Source organism: Cajanus cajan, chromosome 6 (assembly GCF_000230855.2).
Source record: "Cajanus cajan strain Asha chromosome 6, NIPB_CcT2T_4, whole genome shotgun sequence".
NCBI classification, from domain to species: domain Eukaryota; kingdom Viridiplantae; phylum Streptophyta; class Magnoliopsida; order Fabales; family Fabaceae; genus Cajanus; species Cajanus cajan.
This window is the reverse complement of record NC_138522.1, coordinates 33,753,485-33,761,778: the sequence shown is the minus strand read 5'-3', so window position 1 is coordinate 33,761,778 and position 8,294 is coordinate 33,753,485.

The window sequence follows — 8,294 nt, the reverse complement described above, 5'->3', positions numbered from 1 at the left end:
ACGGGCCGTTCCAAGATACAAAAAAGAACAACAACCCTAATTAAGAACGGGCCGTTCCAAAATGGGAACGGGCCGTTCCAAGTCAATGAAAAGGGCTAAAACCTATGCTTGGAACTGGTCGTTCCTAAAATAGAATGGGTCGTTCCTAAAACAGAACGGGCCGTTCTAAGTTATTTAAAAGGCCTAAAAGGCTTCATTTGGAACGGCCATTCTAAAGTAGCCAGTTATGTGTTAAACTCATCGTTGGAACGGCCCGTTCTAAAATTAGAACAGCCCGTTCCAGTAACAAAATTAACACATAACGTCCATTTTCAGAACGGGCTGTTCCGATTTTGGAACGGGTCGTGTATGACATCTATAAATAGACGTCTCGGGCACTATTTTCAGGACTGGGAAAATTTTGTCCAAAACTCTTTAGAGCCCAAAATTTCTCTTTCTCTCTCCTCTGTATTTCTTAAGATTTTGTGAGGAATATTGTAGTGTGTTAGGTCGCCAAAAAGTGCATAATAGATCATTATATTCAAAGATTCAACAAGTTCAAGCATCTCATTTGGTATCATTTATTTATTTATTTTTATTTTTTTTATTTAATAATTGAATGTACATAGTGAATATGATTTGTTGTCTTTAAAATAATTATTTAAAAAGTATTTATTATACAATAAATAATAATGTTAATTGAATTACATTTTTATCTTTAACATTATTTGGTTCTAGGAGTTTAATGACTAATCATTTGCTAGCTTAAACTCTCCTGTACAAAATTTCTTTTTAAAGAATAAAGATGTTGCAACCAATAACGTTAATTAAATAGCACTTCTATTTTTAACGTTATTGGAGGGATTTATTGATTAGCTATTTGCTAACTTGAATCCTTATGCAAAATCTACTTCCTTAGATAAAAATATAAACATAATTTTCCTTCATGTATACTAATTTTTATGGTTAATGATATTAATTGAGTAGCACTTCTATCCTTTAATATCATGTAAATCATAAAAGTTAATAGAATAATTATTCATTGTCCTAAGCTTTAAGCATAATTTATTATCAACAAATAAAAATCAATAACATTGATTGAATAGCAATTCTATCTTTCATATTATTTGAAGGGTTTATTGATTAGCCATTTGCTAACCCAAATCCCTATAATTTTCTAAAAAAAATACAAAAAAGGTTTTCTGAGGAGTAAATTAAATATTTATAAATTTATATAATTTTGCGCAATTAATTAAAGGTACTATTTTTACAGGCGTTGTAGGGTGCTAATACCTTCCCTACACGTAATCGACTCCCAAACCCAACTTTAATTTTAAAGATTATCTTTTAAGAGGTTTTCCAATGTTTTTCCCTTAAAATAAAATATTGGTGGCGGCGCCATTGAAAAATAAATGTTAGCGTCATCCCGTCGTGATCCCGATTACGACATTCCATATATAAATTATTTTAATTTGTGTGATGGTTCGCAATATTAATTGAGTAGCATTCCTACCTTTAATATCGTAAGTCATGAAAGTTTATAGAATAGTCATATGCTATCATAAGCTTTTAGGCATAAAATAAAATAAAAGTTATCTTTTTACGAAAAATCAACAATAATAATTATTGATAATATTATTTGAATAACATTTCTACCTTTAATATTTATTTAAACGATAGAAGTTTGTAGGATGGCTATTTGCTATCATGAACTTCACTCATAAATTCAAATAATTTTCATTAAAAAGTATTTCAAAATGTAATTAATAATGTTAATTGAATAATATTTTTTATTTTTGACATTATTTGATTCTAAGGGTTTAATGACTAGCTATTTGCTAGCTTAAATTCTTATACAAAGATATATTTTTTAAGATAAATCGCATAAAAATAAAAGTTATTTTTTTTAAGAAATAAAAATCATATAGTAGTTAATAACATTAAGTGAATAGCTATTCTATCTTTTTCATGTTATTGTAAGAGTTTAATTACTAGTAATTTGCTAGCTTAAATTCTCATGCACAATTTTTTAAATAAATTTAAAAGTTGTCATCTTTTGATTATATATATATATATATATATATATAGGAGGGTTCAAACGACACCGGTGTAATTTTTACTAAGTGTTACACCGCTTAATAACTTTATATTAAATGTGAATTTTGAAAATCTAACCGTTAGATTGAAAGTTCATATCTCTTAAATCATATATGTCAAATTTTATTAAAATTGAACAACAACTTGAAGGTAATCAAAACGTTCATATTTTAGTATATTTTGAAATGTATATATTACGTCAATTTTATTTTATGAGAATGAAGTATCAAATCATCTTAGATTAATATAAAATTTGACATATATGATCTAAGAGATATGAACTTTCAATCTAACGGTTGGATTTTCAAAATTCACATTTAATATAAAGTTATTGAGCGGTGTAACACTTTGTAAAAGCCATAAACAATCTCAAAAGGAGACATGTTAGTGGTTTTGTGAACCACCCTATTATAGGCAAACTCCACATGAGGGAGATAGTCATCCCATGACTTTTTATTGCCTTTGAGGATTGCCCTCAACATAGTCCCTAGAGACCTATTTACTACCTCAGTTTGCCCATCAGTTTGGGGATGACATGTGGTAGAAAATAGAAGTTTAGTTCCTAGCCGTGCCCAAAGAGTTTTCCAAAAATGGCTAAGGAACTTAACATCTCTATCTGAGACTATAGTTTTGGGTAACCCATGTAGTCTCACTATTTCCTGAAAGAATAATTTAGCAATGTGACTTGCATCATCCACTTTGTGGCATGGAATAAAGTGTGCCATTTTACTAAAACGGTCCACAACCACAAAGATGGAATCCTTTCCTCTTTGGGTTCTAGGCAATCCAAGAATAAAATCCATGGAAATGTCTACCCAAGGAGAAGAGGATATGGGCAAGGGGGTGTATAGTCCATGAGGTTTAGTTGTAGATTTTGGTTGTAAACAAGCAATGCAACTACTACAAAACCTTTGAACATCTATTTTCATATGAGGCCAAAAGAAATTCTCTTTCAAAAGTGAAAGAGTTTTCTCAATTCCAAAATGCCCCATGAGCCCACCCTCATGGCTCTCTTTAACCAAGAGTTTCCTAATAGATCCTTGGGGTATACAAAGTTTGTTTTCTTTAAAAAGATACCCCTCAGAAATATAGTACCCTTGATAAGGTTTTTGAATACATAAAGAATAAAAGTTAGCAAAATCAAGGTCTTTCTCATACAACTCCTTGATGTCATCAAACCCTAATATTTGAGAACCTAGGGTGTTCAATAAAACATGTCTTCTTGACAAAGCATCAGCTACTACATTTGTAGAGCCCTTTTTATATTTGATGACATAAGGAAATTGTTCAAGGTACTCAACCCATTTTGCATGCCTTTTATTTAATTTATGTTGACCCTTCAAGTATTTAAGTGATTCATGATCACTATGAATAACAAATTCCTTGGTCACAAGGTAATGTTTCCAAGTTTGAAGGGCACGAACTAAAGCATATAATTCCTTGTCATAAGTAGGGTAGTTCAAGGCAGCCCCATGAAGTTTTTCACTGAAATAAGCTATTGGGTGACCACCTTGTAACAACACAGCTCCTATGCCAAGACCTGAAGCATCACATTCTAGCTCAAAAGTTTTAGAAAAATTAGGCAAAGCTAGAACGGGTGCTTGAGTAAGTTTATGTTTTAGTTCTTGAAAAGCTAAATTATGTTTTTCCTTCCATTCAAAAGCCACATCCTTCTTCACCAACTCATTGAGAGGTGAAGCTAATGTAGAGAAGTTAGGAACAAATCTTCTATAAAAGCTTGCCAAACCATGGAAGCTCCTAACTTCACTAACATTAGTAGGAATAGGCCATTCTTGGATGGCTTTGATTTTTGCGGGGTCCACATGAACCCCATTTTTGCTTACCACAAACCCTAAGAAAATAACATTATCCACACAAAAAGTGCACTTGTCTACATTGGCAAACAAGTGATTGTCTCTAAGAACAAGTAAAACTTGTCTTAGGTGATCCACATGATCACTTAGACTCTTGCTATATATTAAAATATCATCAAAATAAACAACTACAAACCTACCAATGCAATCCCTAAGGGTATGATTCATTAGCCTCATGAATGTGCTAGGTGCATTAGTAAGCCCAAAAGGCATAACCAACCATTCATATAGACCAAACTTAGTCTTAAAAGCAGTTTTCCACTCATCACCCTCCTTAATTCTAATTTGGTGATATCCACTTTTAAGATCTATTTTGGAAAATATGGATGACCCATGCAATTCATCAAGCATGTCATCAAGCCTAGGAATTGGATGCCTATATTTTATGGTGATGTTGTTGATGGCTCTACAGTCACAACACATCCTCCATTTTCCATCTTTTTTTGGCACCAAAATTACTGGTACAACACAAGGGCTTAGACTCTTTTGAATCCATCCCTTCTCCAACAACTCTTGTACTTGCTTCTCTATCTCTTTGGTTTCTTGTGGGTTAGTCTTCTAGGCTGGCCTATTTGGAAGACTAGCCCCAGGCACAAGATCTATTTGATGCTCTATTCCCCTAAAAGGTGGAAGTCCAATGGGTCCTTCACTAGGGAATACATCACCAAATTCTTTTAGAAGTTTTTTTATCTCAAGAGGTAGAGAAGTTTCCAAAGAATATGTGGCAGTGCAAGTTAGTGTTCCTCTACACATGAGGATATGAGAAGATGGTTCAAGGAAGAGAGAGGTTTTGTGTAAAGGTTTTGAGTCAAAAATCTCTTCTTGAACTATCTCTAGAGAGGGAACACTAGTCTCTCTAGGATCCTCTTTTTCATCCAATTTTAGAGCTTTTTTTTTCAACTTTTTTTTGTTTCTCTTTTTTTTTATCACGTTTGGCCTTCATTTGTACTTGATCCTCCTTTACTTGTGAAGGTGATAAAGCATGAAGCACAAACTTTTTACCCTTATGTGTGAAAGTTATTTTATTAGTTAGACCATCATGATGAGTTTGTTTGTCAAATTGCCATGGTCTTCCTAATAAAATATGACAAGCTTCCATGGGAACTACATCACATTTAACTTTGTCTTGATAATTCCCAATAGAAAACTCTACTTCCACTTGTTGGTTGACCACCATATCCCCATCATCATTAAGCCAATGAAATTGATAAGGTTTTGGATGGGGTGTGGTAGTCAAACCCAACTTCTCAACCATCCTAGTGCTACAACAATTGCACCAAGATCCACTATCCACTATGAGAGAACAAGCCTTGTTTGAAATGTTACATCTTGTATGAAAGATGTTCTCTCTTTGGGATTGTGTATCACTAGGTTGGTTATTGAGGACCCTTCTCATCATAAGAAGTTCCCCATTGTAAGGGTAAGTGACCTCACATGACTCTCCCTCACTTGCTTCTTCTTCATCCTCACTTGAAGATGAAGAAGTAGTAGCTTCATCATGGCTACTATAAATGTCTTGGCCCCTTAAAATCATCACTTTCTTGTTAGGGCATTGAGAAGCAATGTGGCCTCTCCCAAGACACTTAAAGCACTTTATGTCACTAGACTTGGTGCTAATGTGTGAAGTGTTGGTTTTTTTATCTTTTTCCTTTTCTTTACCTTTGTCTAGATTCTTGGAGGGAAAAGTATTTTTCTTTTCAAAATCATTTTTATTACCCTCCCTCTTGTTGTCAACCTTAGAATAAGATGATGAGTATGAGCTTGATTTAAAACCTTTTCTCAAATTTTGTTGTTCAACCTTGATACAAAGTTGAACCAAGTCATTCAAATCCCTATAAGGGAGAAGCTCAATCTTATCTCTTATTTCAAAAGTCAAACCACTCAAAAACCTAGCAATGCTAATATTTTCCTCCTCCCTAATACCAGCCCTCATTAGGTATAACTCCATCGTTTGTCTATACTCTTCCACAGTCATATTTTTTTGATGGAGTCTTTGGAGCTTGTTGATAAGCTCCCTAGTGTAGTAAGAGGGTATATGCCTCCTCCTCAAGGCACTCCTTAATTCATTCCAATATTGAATTGGAGGATCATTATGGAAACGCCTATCTCTTACAAGAGAAGTCCACCAATACATGGCGTGACCTTGGAAGCTTAGAGTGGCTAAGGAGACTTTTCTTTCTTCACTCACTTGGTGGCAAGAGAAGATTTGTTCCACCTTCATCTCCCAATCTAGGTACCCCTCCACATCATCCTTTCCATGAAAATAAGGGAGATCTACCCTAGATTCTCTTGGCTTGGGGGTCCTATGCACCCTTCTAGGAGGTTGTTGATAATGATCTCCTAAAGCAAGGCTATCATCATTCATTGACTCTCCTAGGGTTGAACTATTTGGGATCTATGTCTACTTCGGTGCTTGTGGTGTAATTTTTCTTCTTTCTCCTTTAATAAACGAATTTCTTCCTCCAACATAGCAAGTTGAGCCTCTCTTTCAAGTTTTTCTTTAAGTTTTTGTTTGGCTTCTTGCTTTTTCCAAAGCTTAAGTGATCTTAATTCATGTGTTACTTTTGATAAGTCATTATAATCACTTGAATTACTATCACTTTGGGGAGTAGAAAACTCTTCCATTATAGGAGAAAGATGCTTTTTGATGAATGAACTTTTAAAATCAATTATTTTTGTGCAAGGTTAAGACTAAGTACTTGGAGGATTATGTATACAAATTGAACTTTGGAGGGAGGTGAGCTACTAAGAGCCACTTAAAAACCAAGCCTCTTCAAGTAAAAATTACTCATCCCCTTTGTAGTTAATCTCTACCAAATTCTTTTCAATGAAAAATTATTTTTGATGTGTTGTGAACTATAATATGCTAGTCGTATGAAAGAAAATAAAGACAAGTATTAAACAAGAATTAAAACTAACTAAACGTGTCCTAGGGTGAGAGCTTGAGAGATACCAAAGATCAATCAAGGACCACTCCCACCAAGTACTAACAAAAGTTGTAAACCTAAGGAGAGATGGTTGTGTACCAAAGAAACTCCAAAGACACTCCTTTAAATGGTCCAAATACAAGGTATGAACAAGCTGAACAGCAAATAACAAGTGGCTGGAATAAAAAAATTAAAAACAACCACAAAGAATTAGTGAAGGATTAGTGACCAAATTTGCAACAAAATTTTTCAAATTAGTAAAGAAAAATTGGTCTCTAAATCCGTCACTAATGCTTATAATTTTTTTTTAAAAAAAAACTTCAATTACAAAATCAAATTAAAACTTCAAAGATCCTCCATGGATTGCAAGTCCAGCAGCCACAATTTTTCCAGCCAAAAGTGTTTAGTGTTTGTTCTTGTAGTAGTCAAAACCGAGAGCCACCTTTGTCCTTTCCTCCTCCTTTTCTTAGTCCTCTTTTGATGACCCTTGTAGAACTAGCTTCTAGGAAGATAGACTAGGTCAAACATAAGTCACACTTGAGTTCAAAAGAGATTAGGAATAGAAAGACAAAGAATTTGAGAATGATTGAAGACTAGACTAGAATAGGAGAAGACATTATAAATGACAAAAGACAAGAGTTGGCTAGGTCAAGAAAGAAAAATCCTAAGAAAGGTTCTAGAATTGATGCTCAAAACCTAAACACTCCAAGATAGATGTAAGCTGAAAAAAAAATTATAATGCAATTACAAGTCCAAACCGAGAAGACAACAAGTGAAGATTCAACTCCTTAATTGGCTTTTTCTTTTCAAATTTAGGATTAGCACTTTTTTTTTAAATCACTTTTGTTTTGAATTTTCTTTTGGTCTTTCTTCTAATTTTTTTTTTATCTTAGGAGTTGCCTTTTTCTTTTAGGTCAAAATGTAACACACTATTCTCGGTCTCACTTATTGAAACACAAAAACCGAATTCGAATTTGAATGGAAAATGACAATCAAATTAGATTTAGATGTAATTGACATGCAACATGCTTTGTATGCTTGTTTGTTTGATTTAGCACATGCACAGTTTTTGGCTCCAATTTCAAATTTCAAGTTGAATGTAAAACACAATTTTCAGCACATATCCAAAGCTCACAAGATTAAACTCACGGATCATGAGAAAAAAATTTTCAAGACATTTTCTATAGTATAGGAAACTTAAAATTCTAAGAAAACTACTAATGATCTAGTAGTAGTTTATGAACTCAAATTCAAACAAAAATTATGAGCACACATGACAATAAGGATCTCGGCCAAATCCTATTAAAAATAATTTCAAGATGCAAAAGAAAAATCAAAGTTAAACAAGCATAGCTAAGAATGATGAACAATACAAGAACTACACATTACTTCTAGACATGGATTCAAAAATAAAATG